Consider the following 20,993-nt stretch of genomic DNA (forward strand, 5'->3'; position numbering starts at 1 on the left):
CCATTAAACAGTGGGGAAAGGACATGAACAGACATGGTATTGGTAATTTTCAAAAAAAAAAAGACATACATGCAGCCAACAAACATGAAAAAAAGCTCAACAGCACTGATCATTAGAGAAATACAAATCAAAACCACAATGAGATACCATCTCACACCAGTCAGAATGGCTACTATTAAAAAGTCAAAAATAACAGATGCTGGTGTGGTTGCAAAGAAAAAGAAACACTTATACACTGTTGGTGGGAGTGTAAAAATTAGTTCAGCTGCTGTGGAAAAAGAGTCTGGTGATTTCTCAGAGAACTCAAAGCAGAATTACCATTCGACCTAGCAGTCCTATTATTGGGTATATACCCAAAGGAATATAAATTGTTCTACATAAAGATTCATGCATGCATAGGTTCATTGCAGCACTATTCACAATAGCAAAGACATGGAATCAACCTAAATGCCCATCAGTGCTGGACTGGATAAAGAAAATGTGGTACATATACACCATGGCATACTATGCAGCCATAAAAAAGAATGAGATCATGTCATTTGCAGGAACATGGATAGAGCTACAGGCCATTATCCCTAACAACCTAATGCAGAAACAGGAAACCAAGTGCCACATGTTCTCACTTATAAGTGGGAGCTAAATGATGAGCACACATGGACACATAGAGGAGAACAACAGATACCAGGGCCTACTGGAAGGCGGAGGGTGGGAGGAGGGAGATCAGGAAAATTAACTAATGAGTACTAGGCTTAATACCTGGATGACAAAATCATCTGTACAACAAATCCCTGTGATAAGAGTTTACCCATATAATAAACCTGCACATGTAACCCTGAACCTAAAATAAAAGTTTAACAAAAGAAAGATAGTAACAACCCTCACCTCACTAAAAAGTATCACCACTAAAAAGTAGTAAATGTTCAAAACAAGTGTTTTGATGATAATTAAGAAATTATTGTTTTCATTCCATGGCCATCCTTCCTTCTGGATTTTAATAAATATTTAAAAACAAAGGCAGAGCACATAATTCATATGAGATACTCAGCTAGATGTTTCAGTATGGCATACTGAGTTCTCACGACAATCCTGTAAAATACAGGGGGATCTCCACAAGGATACTGAAACCGAAACACAGGAAGGTTAAGATATTATGCAAAGACACACACAACCAGGTGGTCCAACTCAAATTTCTGTCTATTCTCTCTCTCTCTCTGCATTACCAATAATTCTTGATTAAGGTCTTCACTAGTGTTCTTGAATCTTTTAACCTTATCTTAAAAATGATTTTATCTTAATGAATGTATTTTTTTCTTCACATGGACTTTAAGTCACGATGCATGTTTTTGACAATTCTTGTTCTCTCTCTGTCTCTCTCTCTTTGCAATTTAGTCATCTTTCTCTAGGGCTTACCACTATATTGCACTAGGCTCTGTTAAAAAATAAACTTAGGTACATTAACATTTTAAAGGTTTATTTGAGCAAACAGGAATGCATGAATTGGTCAGTGCCAAACCACAAGCAGTTTGGACTCCACCAAGAAAATGACAGGGTAAAACTTTTATAAGGTGCTGGAAGAAGTGAAACAAAGAAAATATTTGATTGGTTAAAGCAGAAAGTCCCTAGTTAAAGATTACTTAGTCGTTTCTGATTAGTTAAGCTTGTTTTGTTTTACTATTTACAGTGAGCTGAGTTTCAGTTTGCTTACATAGGAACTCAAGGCATTGAAGTCGGCTCAGCCCAATGACCTCCCAATTAACTATTTTCACAGCTCCACCTTTTTTATTTTAATTTTTGATACAGGGTCTCTCTCTGTCACCCAATCTGGAGTACATTGGCTCAATCATGGCTCACTGCAGCCTCAACCTCTCAGGCTCAAGTGATCCTCCTACCTCAACCTCCGAAGTAGCTGAGACTACAGGCCTGCGCCACACCTGGCGAAATTTTTTTTTTTTTTTTTTTTTTTTTTGGTGTTTTTGGTATTTTTTGCAGAGACAGGTTTTGCCATCTTGCCCAGGCAGGTCTCAAACTCCTGGGCTCAAGCGATCCTCCCCATTTGGCCTTCCAAAGTATTGGGATTATAGGCATAAGTCACCATGCCCAGCCCATCTTAATCTTAGTATCAGCCACTGACTCTAAATATGGGACTAAAAAACTAAGGCCTCTCTTTCTCTAACTTGACTCCAACAGTTCATGCGGTAACAGCTCCCTTAAAAGTCTCAACAAATATTTCTGGATTTTCCTAGCAGGTATCTCACATGTACTCAGGAATATAATAGATGATAGAAAAATAGATGATATACAGATAGATGATAGATAGATAGATAGATAGATAGATAGATAGATAGATAGATAGATAGATAGATATGGAGATAAAGCTTCCCTGTGGTGTCTTATTTCCCTCTTTGTCCCATCACAGTGGGTGTCACCATGTCAGCCTGCCATCCCTGTCCTTTGGGCTGTGTCAACCTATAATAAGAACATCTGGATGCGCCAGGCATGCCCAGACCCTGCCATAGATGCACGGGAACCCTCAGGAGGGCAAGCCTGGCAGTGCTGTGGGAACATGTGGCTCATTTTTTTCTGAGAGGGCAAAGCAGAGCCACTGGGTGACTTGCAGCATTTTAAAATGAGAGAATGTCTCTTTTGCTCTAACTTACACTGCTAACTGCATCTTCCTCTCCATCTCAGTAGGACTCAATCATACACAGATGCTCCCCAACTTACAATGGGATTATGTTCTAACAAACCCATCATAAGATGAAAATGTCCTAAGTCAAAAACACATTTAATACATCTAACCTACTGAACAGAGTAGCTTAGCCTAACCTATCTTAAACATGCACAGAACACTTACATTAGCCTACAGTTGGGCAAAATCATCTAACATGAGCCTATTTTATAATAAAGTGTAGAATACTTCATGTAATTCACCAAATATTCTAATACAGCTTCTGATGAATGCATATCACTTTTGCACCATCCTGAAATCCAAAAATCCTAAGTCAAACCATGATAAGTCAGGAACCATCTGTATTTATGGGAACCTAGTTTGAAAAACTAATGTCAGTGAAAAATATTACAACAGCCCATGAATTTTGCATCCATCCTGAGGAGGAAGGTAAACTGGTCCCCTAGAATAATTTCCCCAATTCTTCCTTATGTGTCTCATCAGATCCTGAAGTAACATGGGTTCAGGGAGACTCACATCTCAGTTATTCAAACAAGCCCAGGTAAATTTTCCCCAGGCTCAAGCCAAAGCTTGCCTCTTACAAACTGCTAAGTAAAATCCAAAATTCATTTCTAGGACCAAACACATACAAGGAATTCTGATTTGCATGAGAGAGAGTACAATTCACCCTCAACCAACCCAGCACAGAGATGTCTTTCAACACCAACGCACTTTAACATGTATACCCCACTCACTGTTTAATTCCTGTACCCAGAGTCATACAGTTCTGTCATCATAGAAAACACCTCTGGGCAAACTAATTTTTCTTGAAGCCCAGCAAATAATAACAACCTCCCACACCCTTTCAAAGACCTGCTCAACAGGCAGGTTTTTGTTGTGTGAAGTGGGAGTAGTGGTTGACTTTGCAAGCATCACCAACCTTCACGATGCACAATCTAAGCTTGTGGTGGATCAATGTAGCCCCCAAACACCTCCATAATAGTGATAATTGTAATAGCTCTGTATAATACAACATAGTTTTCAAAATAAATGAGAGATATGCTGAGACAAAATACGAGAATGCTGAGACATGGGTTAGGTTATTTGTCCAAGGCAAGCTGGGATGCAAAGCAAAGTCTGGGTCCTTGCCATTTATTCACTGTTCTCCCCATTCCCCTCCCACCTCCTTCTATCTTCTATTTAAATTACAATTTCAGGCCTGGCCCTGATTTCTACTTCAGGAGGATCCCATGGTTTTGTACTTTTAGCACCAATTTTTCAATGTAGGTTTCCTAATCATTTACCCTGAGTGATTCAAAAGAAACATAAGGTAGATTCTTACCTTTGAAAATCTTTCCCAAATGTCCATTGATGATAGACTGTATTAAGAAAATGTGGCACATATACATCGTGGAATACCATGCAGCCATAAAAAAGGATGAGTTCATGTCCTTTGTAGGGACATGGATGAAGCTGGAAACCATTATTTTCAGCAAACTATCATAAGGACAAAAAACCAAACACCGCATGTTCTCACTCATAGGTGGGAATTGAACAATGAGAACACTTGGACACAGGAAGGGGAACATCACACAACAGGGCCTGTCGTGGGGTCGGGGGAGGGGGGAGGGATAGCATTAGGAGATATACCTAATGTAAATGATGAGTTAATGGGTGCAGCACACCAACATGGCACATGTATACACATGTAACAAACCTGCACGTTGTGCACATGTACCCTAGAACTTAAAGTATAATAAAAAAAAAAAAGAAAAGCTTTCAGTCTAGTTGAGGCTGTGACCAATGTCCAAGAAACAAACTGAGAGTAACGTTTATTGACATCAGTGTGGGCCAGCAGAAATAGGCATTTTAAAAAGGAGAGGTCACTGCCAGAAGGAGACACTTTAAGAAAATAAATCTCTCGTGTTTCTCTTTTTACCTTAGTTTCCAGAAAGCTCAAAACCAGATCTGAAGTTTAATTATCTCAATTTATAATTTCCCTTGAAGTATACATAGCTGTGATATTTTCATGCTCTCACGGCACTAGGGTGTGGCGGGGCAGGGTAATTTGTTATTTCTATTTTATATCTTTGCTGTTATTTGTTCTACTGACACCTTACTGAAAATATCTGAGATAAAAGCTAATAATAATATTATAATAATAAACTAAAACTGTTAAGGAATACCCATTTTAAATTTATATATACTTACACTAACTTATAAAATTTTTGCAACAACTTGTAAAAGTGAATACACCACAAAGTCTGACAATTAGGCAAAAGCATAGACTAGAAATTACGTTAAGAAGCAACAGCAAATTATTCCAAGTGCTTGAAGTTAGCTGATTACTATAATCGACCATAATTTTTTTTCTTTAAATTTGATAACAACTTATATGTGGGAAGAAGGAGAAAAATAAACAAATACATTATATTTATTTTCTGATGAAAGACCACATGCCAACGTGACCAGTTCATACTAAGCTCAGCAGAAAACCTTTGAGCACGTATTGAGTGCCCAGGACATATGCATAAATAAAAAAGGTTAATTTCCATAGTAAAGTGTTTCCCATGCAAATATGGGCAAAAGTTATATTGAGGTAATTCACAGACATACCAAAAGCCAGCTAATATATTAAAATATGATCTGCTTTATTGGTAATCATAGAAATTTAAAATAAAATAATTAGAAATCAATTTTACCTAGTAGATTGACAAGAAATTTAAGGATTGTTAATATGTTAGTAAATGTTGTGAAGAAAGGGTCACTTACTTTCATTGTTCGTAAAAGTATAAACTAATTCAATATTCTGGAAGGTGATTTGACATCCATTAGAATTTACAAGGTGCATCCAATTAGATGAGTAATTCAACTTCAATTCATCTGTGAAATCTCTCCTACTAAAATAATTGCACTTGGGCACAAAGATGTTCATTGCAGTATTGCTTATAATAGCAAAAGTTGGAAAGGATAGAAATCTCCATCAAGTCATTTCATAGTCACACTAGGTAACACAATGCAGCCTTTACAAGAAAGGGACTTTTAAAATGAGGAACTGAATACTGAGGAATTGAATACTGAGGAACTGAATATTGCATTGTCATGGAAACCTCTCCATGATTTTGTGCTAAATGAAAAAAGTTAATGAATAGTAGACATAGTATGATCCCATTTATGTTTTCTGAAGGGCTGAACGAGTGTGTGTACATGTACATATGTAGGCACAGAAATTAATAAAAAATAGGTGTGGATGGATAGGTAATAAAAGATAAAGTCATTATGTCTGGGGAGGGAAATAGGTGAATAGTGATATGAAGTGAGGAGTGGGGCTAAGAGAGGAGTAAGGGGAAGGGTGGACACAAGACTCCATATGCTTTGGTAATATTTGAATTTTCAATAATGAATACTCATTCACGAACACTATGTTATTTTTGAAATACAATAAATTGAAAGTAACTAATTATATTGCAGTATGAACATGTCACCATCCTGGTCATTATTGATAAACTAGACAGCTAAATTGCCCAGATTGACAATCCTGCATTCTGATTTGGCCACCCCCAAGAAGTGCAACTAAGCACTTCCACTCCCTTATGATCTCAGATTCTCAGCATTTTAAAGAATCTTAAGAGTCATCTAATCAATTATTTATTCAGTGCTTGAAGCCCCTCTTAAATATGTGTGCAATTGATCTTCCAGCTTTTGCTTGATAACTCCTCTCACTAGACAGTCATTGCTTCCCAGGGCTTCCTACTCTCCCTTCCAGCAGCTCTGCTGGGAAGGACTCCCTTGTCTTAAGACACAATATGCCTCTTATCTCTAATCCTACAGACTCTTCTTTTTGTTTTTTCTTTTTTCTTCTTTTTCTTTTTTTTAAACGGACAAATAATAATTGTGTATATTTATGGTGTAATATGTGATGTTTTGATCTATGTATACATTACAGGAAGATTCCATCAAGCTAATTAATATATACATCACCTCATCAATTTATTATTTTGTTTGTGTGTGGTAAGAACATTAAAAGCCTATTGGAGAGTCTTTAAAAAGGCGGTCTCATAGAAAAGGAAAGTAGAAAAGTGGTTACGAGGCAGGAGAATGGCATGAGCCCAGGAGACGGAGCTTGCAGTGAGCCGAGATCGTGCCACTGCACACCAGCCTGGGCCACAGAGTGAGACTCTGTCTCAAAAAAAGAAAAGAAAAGAAAAGAAAAGTGGTTACCAGAGGCTAGCAGGAGAACGGAAGATGGGGAAAGGGGAGATGATAGTGAAAGGGTACACAGTTTCAGTTAGACTGGAGGAACACATTTTAGTGAACTATTGCACCGCATGGTGCCCTTGCACCACCCTGAATAGAGCTTACAGACCCCTCTTCCTCCCTGAGAAGGAAGGTATTCTCACTGAACACTGCCCCCGACCCTAAGTGAATTAGAAAGACTTTCTCTCTATCTAATGTCTGTCACAGCACTTACCACGCACTTACCGTAATTATCTATCTACAAACCTAGACTGTAAGGCTTGAGCAGCAAGTACTTTTGTATCCCAGTACCTAGATCAGTGTCAAGCTCATAGGAGGTTCTCAGGCCCCATGGTGTAGTGGTTAAAAGTATAAACTTTATAATAATCCATCCAAATCTCAAACCCCTTTGCTAAATATAAGTTCTCATTTAGAGTAAGCAAAACATTTGAGGCTTCATTTCCTTAGTGGTGAGAATGAGATAAATATAGTAATATCTACCTCATAGTTTCCTTAAGAATATGAAATAAGAATAATGAATGAATGAGAGAAAGAATGAGTGAGCGAACCCATCCACCAACCAACTTCTCAAAGAACCCCACTGTTCCCAAAACTCTCCTTGTGTTCTGAAATTCTGTTAGAGCTTTTGAAAAAAGAAAGCACAGCTTAGTTTTGGCTAAGACCAACCTGAATTCAATCAATTCTAAAACAAAATCAAGAAAGAAAAAAAGAAAGCCTGCATCAACCAGTCACTACTTTTTATTTTTCTAGGAGGTGGGAATATGGACAGGATTGATCTCTGTAGCTCCTTTTTTGAACTTGGGACAATCTCAGATCTCACCTGTGGCAATTTCACAGCATAGCAGTAGAGGGTTAAAACTTATATGAACTTCGTTTGAACTTTGTATGGGCTCCTCTCTTACTTTAAAAAGTTTTACATTAAACTTTGTAATGTAAGGAGAACATGCAATTTAAATTAAAGAATTGGAGGAGATTTGGGTATTTTTAAGCCTGGGTCAGCAAACTCCAAAGGCCTATAAATAGGTTTTCCCTCCGTTTCTTCATAATCATTAAAACCATGAATGAGAATAAAGCTTAATCAGATAGATTGCCTAGTCTTCCCTTAAGATATGGATCTATTATAGAAGCAAAATATCTTTAAGGATGTTTTGTAAATAACTCCCAAATATGCTGGGTTGGCCTAGCAGATTTGGTTGCAATATGAGATGATATATATAACAGATTAAAGCAATTCACCACGTATTTATCTGTAACTTTTATAAGCCTATGTTCCACATAAATTAAGAAAAATTATTTTTATAAACTGTATTATTTAAATGCTCTATGATAGCTACCTCTTCAATGGATCGTATCTTTACGATCTTGTTATATCCAGTACTACTTCTCCAATGCCAATATTCTGCACCTCTCCCCTTGTCATGAGATAAACTGCTCATGATGCTATTCACCCGGGGAAGACTAGAACCATCCCCGCCTGCCACCACTGGCTTTTAAAAAATTCTAAGGAAGATCAAGTTTGATGTCAGTGGCTCCAGCCTGTCTATTCTATATTGTTTTGCTATTCTTTCAGCTCTCATTTTTTAGATGAAAAAATTCAGACTTATTCTGGTCTGTCCCATCCTTATAAATGATTCTAACCACAAAAATATAAGATCATTCTTATTTTTTAACTAAAAATGCACAGATTCCAACTTGAGGAAAGTGGCTCTTTATTTCTGATAATAGTTTCTCAAAATACATTCCTAAAATATAGAAGAGAAACGATTGCCCAATTTCAGGCCTGTATTCGATCTGATAGTGACACCAAAAGGTACATTTAGGGCAAGAAATGAAAACGATAGTTTGGAAAATCACCTCTAAAGTCTATAATTACTCTTAATAAGTCATCATTTTTAGGCTATGTTCACGTGGCCCATACACATCTGACTTTCTCTAGGATGTGCAGCAGTCTGATTTATCTAGTGGGAAATACACAGGTGGGATCTTGGTGCTTCAGATTCTAAGTAACATTACAGAACTCAGATGATGTGTTTATGCATCATTTTCCTTATCTATGAAATGGAAACTTAATGATGGCCAGATGAGGATAAAGAAACTCCCCCAAGACCCTTTACTGTGGGTTGGAGCCATGGATCCTATAGCTCTTCCCTATGCCCGCCTTCCCCTGTACCACATATCTATTATCAAACCACCCCACTGAGCCACACACTGTGTTACACTGGAAAGGGGAAAAATCATCAAGCTGGCTTCTGAGATCAGAGAAGGAGAATTTAATCAGCCAATTACAGATGCGCCTGCCTCTGTATAATATATATAACAGATTAAAGCAATTCACCGTGTATTTATCAGTAACTTTTATAAACCTATGTTCCACATAAGTTAATAAAAATTATTTTTATAAACTGTATTATTTAAGTGCTCTATGATAGCTACCTCTTCAATAGATCGTATCTTTAAAAATATTTAAAGCAAATAAGATGGTCAAATTGTAATATATCAATGTCAAACACCCCTTTGTAGCTGGAAAGTAATGTAACCACTAGGCGAAGAAGAGAGAAACAAAATTCCCTAGACACAAATTAGTTTTGTTGGTAAAGATTTGGTTTCTTCATGGCAAAAAACAAAAAAAAGTGATTATATAACAAATTACATGACCCAGCATATAATAATTTACAATATAGCATTTTCTCAGTTGATCAATTAAGACTCTCAATGATGTTGTATAGTTACATAAAGTAGGTGTATGTTGTACAGATAAAGATACAGTCTCTAGGTATGTCACAGTGATTAAGAGTCTTGCACAGGTTTACTCAGTTAGCAAGTGGAAGAGTAAAAACTCCACTCTTGTTATATCCAGTACTTCTTCTCCAATGCCAATATTCTGCCCCTCTCCCCTCATCATGAGATAATCTGCTCATGATGCTATTCACCTAGGGAAGACTAGAACCATCCCCACCTGCCACCACTGGCTTTGAAAAAGTTCTAAAGAAGATCGAGTTTGACGTTAGTGTCTCCAGCCTGTCTATTCTATATTGTTTTGCCATTCCTTCAGCTCCCATTTTTTAGATGAAAAAATTCAGACTTAAAAATAATAACTTTCTGGAGATCTCATACATACATCAGTTGATGAGCAAATCTATGCCCACCTTACTTCAAGCCATTATGAGTAAAATATAGTAGTTAAGAACCCTAGATTTGGAATCAGAGGAGTCTGTTTCAAATTCCAGTTCCATCAACCACCAATTGTGTGACTGTGAACCCCCTAGGAGCCTCAGTAGCATAATGTCTTGTAGTTATTCAATTGAACGATGCATACAATATAGTACCTTAAAAAGTAGCTAAGATACAATTGTAATACATCAAGCTGCTTTAAAGAAATGTACTATGGACTACAGGATTTTAGGCACCAGATTTGTGATGAAGCTTAGGGGGTCTTCTCAGAATACCAAAATTCACATCACATAGAAATATATATTTTCTGTAGGGAGCAGAGCGAGGGATGGAACCACAATAGGTCTTCAAGTCCATAAAGCCACCACCATGAACCACCATCTCCTCCCCTAGAGCCCTGCTCCCTTCCTTCTGCAGCTGCCCAGTGATTCCCTCCATCCTGAAGTCACTGCTGTAGAGAATGTGGGGAAACAGCAGGTTTGAGAGGGTAAGCATGATAGTGGAAAGCAGACAGGTCCCTCCAGGTACTGTAGACTCAAAGATGGATGTTTCCCTTTGAAGAGGTCACCAGGATGGCTATCAGTGCTAACTATAAAAGGATGGCCTCATAGTATGAGATTTACACAAGGACAGACACCTTCTGTCACAACATAAGAGGGCTCAAGAGGAAGGGTGAGGTTCCCCTAAGGTCTTCAGAGTCCTAGTCATGTTCCCCAAAGTAAGGATCTAAAAACAGGAAAGGGGTTTCTTATGATCATTTGCTCTTCCTGCCTCCTTACTGTCTAAAGGCAACTGATGCTGATTCATAATGCCAGGACAGCCATGCCACAGTCACCATCCAGCCCGTGATGGAAATGGAGTGGACTCTCGTAGGATAGATGTGGGTGTGAATCCCAGGCTGTGTTAAACTGAGTAAGTAATTTAAGGTCTCCAAGCCTCAGGCTTTAGCTTATGAAATGTATCATTAAAATGTACTATTAATATTACCATCCATTGTTATTATGCTTGTTTCTGTTATCCGCACTAAAAGAGACACATTAATTTTCTTACTACATTTATGAGAGTATATTCTTTATTTCCCATTTGCACCTCAAGATCCACTTTCCACCCATCTACTCTGTGCCCCAGAAAATCTTCTATAATCTGTGTCAACATGTTCCCTTGCCCTCTAGTTTTCAGTTTTGTTCAGCTCAAGTTGGGGAGTGGATATCAGAGATGACAGAGAATGGGGATGGGGTGTCCAGACTCCTGCTCTGCCAGGCTACTATGGGTTAGCTATGTCCCTTTACCAAAAGCCACAGCTCCTATAACAGTATTCTTGTAAAGCATCTCTCTCCAGGTTACAGTAATTGTTCCCTCTCCTTGCCTCTTCCGTCCTGGGGATGATAATGGCTCCACATTCTTGGTGCACTACAGTACTGCAGTATGCCTTGTTGATTTCCTTAAACTCTGCCTACACCTTTATAAACAGTCTCTATACTAAATTCTCTGTAATTACCCAATTTGAGTGAGCCATTATTTTCCTATAGGGGCCTTGACACATATATCCATAAACTACATAATTAGATCAAAGTAGCATTCCGGGTAGCCATGACCAAGACACAGAAGCAGAAAATCAATGATTAATCTCTGGCTTTTTCTACTTATAATTCCCTCTCCTTAGAATCTTCACCCTAATTGTTCCTTTCCATCATAGTAGTCAACCTTCTGTCCCTAACAATGGCCCAGACTCTAAGCATTTGTTCAGTCAACTTCAGCCTAAAATATCACTTAATTTATTTGCAGTTAAATTGTGTTTAATTTCCCTTTCCTTCTTTTAAGAATGGCCTTCATATTTCCTTTTTCCTGTTACTGCCAAAACCAGCGCTTCCCCCTTATTAACGGTGTCTTGGTTTCATGCTACTGTGAGGCACTGGTATACACAGGGAGATGGCTCCAGCCCCAGGGATAGATCATGATTGACCTTCTCTAGTCACTGCAATCACCTCTCTCACCCAGTGATGGTTTAAGGTGATAGCCATGTGTGCAAGATCTAGACTATGATAAATGAGGGGAAATCTGAAGAGGGGCAGGGGAAGCAGGATGTTAGGAGAGATTTTCCTTCTTAAGAAAAAGATACAACAAAGAAAAATGTTCTCTTCCTTTCTCCTTTCTTTCCTTCCTCCCTGACTTTGATGTTGTTATTTGAAAATGTGGTGTTTGAAGCTTAGTCAGCCATCTTTTTGCCAAGAGGAGGAAGTCAAGAGAATAAGAAGGAAGCTGACCCAAAGTCCTGACATCACTGAGCTTCTGTATTAGCCTCCCTCCAATGTACTCCTCCAGATTTCTCGTTGCATGAGATAAGAAAGCCCTTTGCATTAGCCGCTTGTCTTAGTTTGGGATGTTATAACAGAATATCATGAACTGGGTGGTTTTAAAAAACAGGTATTTATTTCTCACAGTTCTGCAGAATTAGAAGTCCAAGATCAAGGTGTCAGCAGATCAGATGTCTGTTGAGGGCATCATTCCTGGTTTGCTGATGGTCATCCTATTGTGTCCTCACCTGGTGGAGATCAGAGAGGAAGCAAGCTCTTCTTTGTCTTTTCTTGTAAAGGCACCAATCCCATCATTTTCTACTGTCATGACAATTACCTCCCAGAGGCCCCATCTCTGAATACCAGCCCATTGGGGATTAGGGTTTCAGCATATGGATTCAGGGGACACATAAACATTCAGTTCATAGCACCACTTTTTTTTTCATAGCACCAATTTTATTTGGATATTCTGTTACTTGCAGCCAAAAGAATATTAAATGAATCACTACCCAAGGCTAGCTGCACCCCCACTAGGCAGACATATTCCTCTCGTTTATTTCCCCTATGCACGGCAGCTATCAGCTCTGTAAGATATCAAATGTGTCTTGAAATCCCTGAAAAAAAGAATGAAGATGACAGTCTCATTAGGTGTTCTTTGCATGCTAGGGCCCAGGGTCCCACACAGGTAAGACTCCGGCTTCCTAATCCAAAGGTTAGAGGCTTCAAATCCTTTCTCTTTCCTTTTGAGAAAATACAGGTAAGACAGTTCTGTCTTGTAAATATTAATATTAGAGACTAAAATTGGGGGCCAGCAGTGTCTTCATGCTATTTTATCCAGACCTAGCATACAGAAGTTGTTAAATAACTATTTGATGGATAAACAGATACATTCCATACATTTTCACACAGAAGAAACTCATTGCAATAGGTAGGATTAGGTTTGGCAGCAAATGGCAAAAGAAATAACAGTGGATTAAACAAAATGGAAATATGTTTTCCTATATTCATGTGAATATAGGTGAGTGTGGAGCCTTCCTGACCCTTTCAACCTCCTTCTCTCTTATTGCCCCACTATTTTCAATGTGTGTTTTCACCATGTGCTATAATATTTCTGCTCCAGTTCTCTCCATCACATCCGAGTTTTAACCAGCAGGAAAGAGAAGAGAGGAGTGGGCACACCACTTATATTAAGGACACTTCATACAGTTGCAAATCCACTGACCAAAGCTCCACCCCATTGGTCAGAACTGAACCTCCAGGCTTTCCCTTGGTGCTGGATATTTTCTGTTTGTCCCTTCACCACATCCAACTTCACCCTTTTCTACACTGTCTTGTGCTGTCAAGGATTTACCTGAATTGATGACATCAGTGGGCCCCCTGGCTTTCTGGCTTCTACTGAATACAGCCAGTGGGAGACACACTCAGGAAAGGAGGAGGTGAAGGACGTTAAGACTGGCCCTCCAGCTTGCTGTCTTCTAAGTCTATATGGGTTGGCACTATCCCTCTATCTAGTGCATGAGCAAGAATGGTCTACTTCAGGTTGCAAATAATAAAGGCTACATTGCCTGTAGATAATTTAAAAGCAATAAGAAAGCCAAATAAAAGTCTACCAACTTTTTATTATCACCATCCACAGACAATTCTAAACAATGTCAATAATAAAACACGCTTCCTGCCAGGAACAGACCATTCCCATCTCCACCCCTTCCCCAGGGCAGCCACCACATCTCCCAAGGCAATTCCTGTCACTCACCCCTTCCTACTCAGTTACTCCGGAGGTTTGGTGACCACTTCTTCCCCTGGCTTCTCAGGCCTAGGGATGGTAACAGCTCTCTGCATATGCTCCACTGAGTTTCTAAAAACCCTGTACCGCACACACCTTTGTAAATAGTCTCTTTATTAAACTCTGGTCAATTATCCAGTTTAAGTGTGCCATGCATTTCTTACTGACGTCTCAGCTGATACTATCCAGTAGCAAGGAAGTTTTTATTCTGAAGTGGTCACGAGCCAAAATAGAGATGTTATTATTGAGAAAAAAAATGGATAAAATAAATATTGGAAAAAATCAATCTCTGCCACCCTCTTTTATTATACTTTAAGTTCTGGGGTACATGTGCAGAACATGCAGGTTTGTTACATAGGTGTACATGTGCCACGATGGTTTGCTGCACCCATCAACCCATCATCTACATTAGGTATTTCTCCTAATGCTATCCGCCCCCCAGTGCCCTACTCCCCGACAGGCCCCGGTGTGTGATGTTCCCCTCCCTGTGTCCATGAGTTCTCATTGTTCAACTCCTACTTACCAGTGAGAACATGTGGTGTTTGGTTTTCTGTTCTTGTGTTAGTTTGCTGAGAATGATGGTCTCCAGCTTCATCCATGTCCCTACAAAGGACATAACTCATCATTTTCTGCATGGTATTTCATGGTGTATATGTGCCACATTTTCTTTATCCAGTCTATCATTGATGGGCATTTGGGTTGGTTCCAAATCTTTGCTATTGTGAACAGTGCCGCAATAATCATACCTGTGCATGTGTCTTTATAGTAGAATGATTTATAATCCTTTGGGTATATACCCAGTAATGCGATTGTTGGGTCAAATGGTAATTCTGGTTCTAGGTCCTTGAGGAATCGCCACCCTGTCTTCCACAATGATTGAACTAATTTATACTCCTGCCAACAATGTAAAAGCATTCCTATTTCTCCACATCCTCTCCAGCACCTGTTTCCTGACTTTTTAATGATCACCGTTCTAACTGGCATGAGATGGTACCTCATTGTGGTTTCGATTTGCATTTCTCTAATGACCAGTGATGATCAGCTTTTTTTCATATATTTGTTGGCTGCATAAATGTCTTCTTTTGGAGAAGTGTCTATTCATATCCTAGGTATTGATGGAACGTATCTCAAAATAATAAGAGCTATTTGTGACAAACCCACAGCCAATATCATACTGAATGGGCAAAAGCTGGAAGCATTCCCTTTGAAAACCAGCAAAAGACAAGGATGCCCTCTCTCACCACTCCTATTCAACATGGTATTGAAAGTTCTGGCCAGGGCAATCAGGCAAGAGAAAGAAATAAAGAGTATTCAAATAGGAAGAGAGGAAGTCAAATTGTCTCTGTTTTCAGATGATATGATTATATATTTAGAAAACCCCATTGTCTCAGCCCAAAATCTCCTTAAACTGATAAGCAACTTCAGCAAAGGCTCAGGATACAAAATCCATGTGCAAAAATCACAAGCATTCATATACACCAATGATAGACAAACAGAGAGCCAAATCATGAGTGAACTCACATTCACAATTGCTACAAAAAGAATAAAATACATAGGAATAAAACTTACAAGGGATGTGAAGGGCCTCTTCAAGGAGAACTACAAACCACTGCTCAACAAAATAAAAGAGGACACAAACAAATGGAAAAACATTCCATGCTCATGGTTAGGAAGAATCAATATCATGAAAATGGCCATACTGCCCAAAGTAATTTATAGATTCAATGCCATCCCCATCAAGGTACCATTGACTTTCTTCACAGAATTAGAAAAAACTACTTTAAATTTCATATGAAACCAAAAAAAGAGCCCGCATAGCCAAGACAATACTAAGCAAAAAGAACAAACCTGGAGGCATCATGCTACCTGACTTCAAAGTATACTACAGGGCTACAGTAACCAAAACAGCATGGTACTGGTACCAAAACAGATATCTAAACAAATGGAACAGAACAGAGGCTTCAGAAATAACACCACACATCCACAACCATCTGATCTTTGACAAACCTGATGAAAACAAGCAACTGGGAAAGGATTCCCTATTTAACAAATGGTGTTGGGAAAACTGGCTAGCCATATGCAGAAAACTGAAACTGGACGCCTTCCTTACACCTCATTTTTTTTTCCTTTTTCAAACTTGGAATTTACAAATCTACCAAATGAAAACACTCTTCTGATTGTTCCCAAAGCTTTCACTCCTCTAACAGCTTTTGCCACTTCCCTCCAAGGAAGCTTTCAAGGAAACTACCTCAATGGGTGCAAGTGAATGATACATCAGATTTCTAGCCCTAAAGCCAAGTAAAAGGAATTTGACTATGTCCTGATCTTGATTCAGATGTGTCCTTCAGTGCAGATTGTGTTTGTAGCACTGTCCAACTAGCCAATCAGCATGGGATCCTAACCAATTAGAACAGACATTCTCCAGGGTGCCATTCCAGCCCCTACCTGCTGGATAACTTCCCTGCCCCCAGGAAAGCTGAAAGTAGAGCAACTTGACCTCATCCCTGTACCCACTAACTCTGGATACCTCTTAATATCCATGTCTTTATCCATGTTTTGCAAAGTCAGGCCTATCTACACCAACACCACCTCGCCTCCTGGGCTGGATCAGTGTCTCCACAGGAGGGCAACTTGACAGATCCTGTTTCTTAACTTTCACTCCAGCTAGCACTCACTTTTAGCTTGTCATTATCCACATAGCTACTGCCCTGGAGTATGAGTTTTATTAAGGTGAAAGCAATGTTTAGAGGCAATAACATGGTTTAGGATGAACAATTAATTGAAGAATTTTTGTTTCCCTCTCAACCTCCAAAATAAAGTACCTAGTAAATTTGGATTTCATTGTCTGGTTGCAAAACAACCTGCCCTGGGGGAGCCTCTGAAAGGAGTCACCAGGCAGCGATGAGATGTGCTTTTCAAAGCCATGTCATGGTCATGGTAATCAGCAGACAGATCCCTATTGTGCAGAGCCCTGCCGCAGGGCCCACAGGGCAGGGCTTCCTGTGAGTGGGCTGCTGGTTGTTTGTGGTTGCTACAACAAAGCCTTAGAGAGAACTTTCTGGGGGGCCAATGTTCAAAGTCCACACAAGGCTGAAATCAGATCTCAGTTCTGCTCCTTGTGTTTGACTAGAAATGCCAAGCTCTTCAGAAAGTGAGACAGAATATTATCCAAGGAAATGTGGAGGGTGAGTTTTGTTTTGACTGGTTATTTTCATGACTGTGCCAGACACTTCACACACACACACATACACACACATCACCTCTAATTTTCACAAGAGCCCAGTGAGATAAGTATCACTGTCCTTGTTTGCAGAAAAGGAAACTGAGGCTCAGAGATGTAAATAACTCTGTGGCCCCTCAGTAGCTGGGAAACAGAGCAGTGATTGGAACTCAGGTTGACCTGACTCCAAAGCCCCATCCTACAGTCCCCACCCACCTTTCCCAGAACTGTGCAGAGGGCCAGAGGTAAGGCCCGATAGATACAAACCTTCAACCATGGCCTGCAGGGGTTGAAGTGGGCTGCACAGCAGACCAAGTTGCTGCCCTGGAGAGGAAGATAATTATATTATCATGGTGGCATCACAGCAATGCAGGCCAGCTTCCTGAGCCATGTGGGCAAGGTGGTAATCAGCAGAGGATGAGAAAATAAGACAAGATGGGGGAGGACGAGGTGGGTGGATCACGAGGTCAGGAGTTCAAGACCAGCCTGGCCAAGATGGTGAAACCCCATCTCTACTAAAAATACAAAAATTAGCCGGGCACAGTGGCAGGCACCTGTAATGCCAGCTACTCGGGAGGCTGAGGCAGAGAGCCACTTGAACCTGGAAAGCAGAGGCAGCAGTGAGCCAAGATCGCGTCACTGCACTCCAGCCTGGGCAACAGAGTGAGACTCCATCTCAACCCAAAAAAAAAAAAAAAAAATAGACAAGATGGGTTTGTCAATTATCTTTTGCTATATGACAATCCACTTAGAAACTTAGTGGAAAAAGAGAGTAAAATATATTATTTCTCATGATCTGTGCTTGTGCTGGTGGTTCTGCCCCACTTTGTATCACACAGGGGTCATTTATGCAAGTGCATCCTGCTGAAGGCTGGTATATTTTGGAAGTTTAGAGGCCTCTCTGAAGAGTTTGGGCCTTGGTGCTGGCTGTTGGCTGAGGGGCTTCAGTTCTTTTCCATGTGGTCCTTAGTACTGTGTGGCATTTTACCTCTCAGTGTCTCTCCATATGTCCTCTCTCTTCAAGAGGATAGCTTGGACTTCCTTACATCATGGTGGCTGACTCTGAGCAAACAAAAGCAGAAGCTTCCAGGCCTCTTAAGGGCTAGTCCTGGAGCTGACACAGTATCATTTCTGCCACATTCCATTAGTTAAAGTAAATCACAGGCCAGCCTGGATTCAAGGAGAGGGGAAATAGACTCCATTTCTAAGTTGGTGGGGCAACCTGTGCACCGAGGGAGGTGGGAACTTGTTGGCAGTTATCTTTGGAGAAAATCACAGTGGATATGCCACAGATTCCCTCAGGCAGCATATACCCTGCAGAGGCTGTGGGGAGAAGGGTATCTCTGCAGCATGGTGAAGGGCCTTGTCTAGAATGCCAGCTCTAGTGATAGGGTATGGCTGCCCAGGGTATACAATGAAAAGGCTTGTAAAGCAGCATCTGGGACCAGCAGGAAAAAAGATTTCAACTGAGTCATTCATTAATTCATTCCTCCTTTGTTTGAAAAAATATTTATCAAACACCTCTGTTGTCCTACTCTTCCAGGCACTGGGGATAAAGCAATGAAAGCTTATCCTTTCTCAAGGAGTTCACACTCTAGTAAGGGAACTAGACAATAAACAAGTAAATAAACGTGTAATGTGTTCGGTAAAAAATAGTGCTAAGAAAGAAAATAAAATGAATAAGTGAGTAGTGATAGGAGACTGCTAGGGTGTGAATGTTTGTGTTCCTCCAAAATTCATGTGTTAAAATCTAATCCTCAATGTGGAGATACTAGGAGGTGTGGCCTGTGGAGGTGACTGAATGATGAGGTTGGTATCCTCATGAATAGGATGAGTGCCCTAATAAAAAAGGCTTATTAGTGCCCTAATAAAAAAGGCTTGAGCCCTTCCACTATGTGAGGACATGCAAGAAGCCACCACCTATGAGGAATAAGCCCTTACCGGACACTGAATCTGCCCACACCTTGAGCTTAGACTTCCCAGCCTCCAGAATAGTAAAAATAAATGCTATATATAAATTACCCAGTCTAAAGAACTTTGTAACAGCACGAGGAACAGACTAACACAGAGGCCTCTCTAATAAGGTAACATATGAACAGATGCATGAATGAAGAAAGAAAACTGGATGTGTGGGTAAGGCAGGGAAGAACATTCCAGAGGGAACGGTAAAGGCAGAGGCCCTGGTGCCTCAGTCTGCTCAGGCTGCTATAATAAATTACCATAGCCTGGGTGGTTAAACAACAAACATTTATTTCTCACAGTTTTGGAGGTTGGAAGTCAGAGATGGTGGTGCCAGCATGATCAGGTGCTGGTGAGGGCCCTCTTTCAAGTTGCAGACACTCAGCTTCTTGTATCCTCGCAAGGCGGAAGGAGAGCAAGAACACTCTCTTCCCAAGGGTTCCCCGTGACCTTATTATCTCCCTTATTGTACCAGCTCTAATACCATCACCTGAAGGAGTTAGGAATCCAAATATGAATGTGGGGGGACACCATCATTCATTCCATAACACCTAGGAAGAGTATTCCAGGCACATGTGAGGAATGCTGTGGCTGCAGCAGAGTTAGCAAGGGGGAGAGTGCTGGAAAAGGAGATGGAGGCACCAGGGGCTGGAAATGAGGTTCTGTTGTAGGTGGGTGAAGATGGTCCAGCTATGTTCTATGTTGCCACTGTTTGATAGAAACGCAATGTGAGTCATGAATACAAATCACATGTCATTAAAATGTTCTTACAACTACATTTTATTTTGTCTTTTATTTTAGCTTTGAGGGTATATGGGAAGGTTTACTACATAGGTAAAGACATGTCATGGAGGTCTGTTGTGCAGATTATTTCATCACCCATGTATTAAGACCAGTACCCAATAGTTATCTTTTCTGCTTCTCTCCCTTCTCCCACCCTCCCCCATCAAGTAGACCCCAGTACCTGTTGTTTCCTTCTTTGTGTTCATATGTTCTTATCATTTAGCTCCTACTTATAAGTGAGAACATGTGGTATTCAATTTTCTGTTCCTGCATTAGTTTGCTAAGGATAATAGCCTCCAGCTCCATCCATGTTCCCACAAAAGACATGAACTCATTCTTTTTTTATGGCTGCATAGTATTTCCATGGTGTATATGTATCACATTTTCTTCATCCAGTTTGTCATTGAATGAGCTTTTATGTTGATTCCATGTCTTTGTATTGTGAATAGTGCTACAATAAACATTCACTTGTATGTGTCTTTATGGTAGGATGACTTACATTCCTCTAGGTATATACCAAGTAATAGGGTTGCTGGGTCAAATGGTGGTTCTGCTTTGAGCTCTTTGAGGAGTCACCATACTGCTTTCCACAATGCTTGAACTAATTTACACTCCCACCAACAGTGTGTAAGTGTTCCCTTTTCTCCATAACCTCACCAGGATCTGTTATTTTTTTATTTTTTAATAATAGATATTCTGACTGGTATGAGGTGATATCTCATTGTGACTTTGATTTGCATTTCTCTAATGATCAGTGATATTGAGTTTTTTTTCACATACTTATTGGCCACATGTTTGTCTTCTTTTGAAGAGTGTCTGTTCATGTCCTTTGCCCATTTTTTAAAGGGGCTGTTTTTT

The 20,993-nt window shown here is 39.9% G+C and overlaps 1 long non-coding RNA gene across 3 annotated transcripts in view; it reads right to left on the reverse strand.

Annotated features, from left to right (window-relative positions):
- Positions 1–20,993, reverse strand: part of LOC107976429 (uncharacterized) — a 329,587-nt gene that overhangs the window by 68,918 nt on the left and 239,676 nt on the right. For 2 of the 3 annotated variants that reach the window (XR_008536821.2, XR_008536820.2), the window contains 2 exons: positions 14,697–14,776; positions 12,536–12,638 (listed from right to left, as the gene is read on the reverse strand). This is a non-coding gene — a long non-coding RNA (uncharacterized LOC107976429). Of the gene's footprint in view, positions 1–12,535; positions 12,639–12,659; positions 13,005–14,696; positions 14,777–20,993 lie in introns of those variants that run through there. The other variant, XR_008536822.2, reaches the window with a different exon arrangement.

Source organism: Pan troglodytes, chromosome 7 (assembly GCF_028858775.2).
Source record: "Pan troglodytes isolate AG18354 chromosome 7, NHGRI_mPanTro3-v2.0_pri, whole genome shotgun sequence".
Lineage (NCBI taxonomy): Eukaryota > Metazoa > Chordata > Mammalia > Primates > Hominidae > Pan > Pan troglodytes.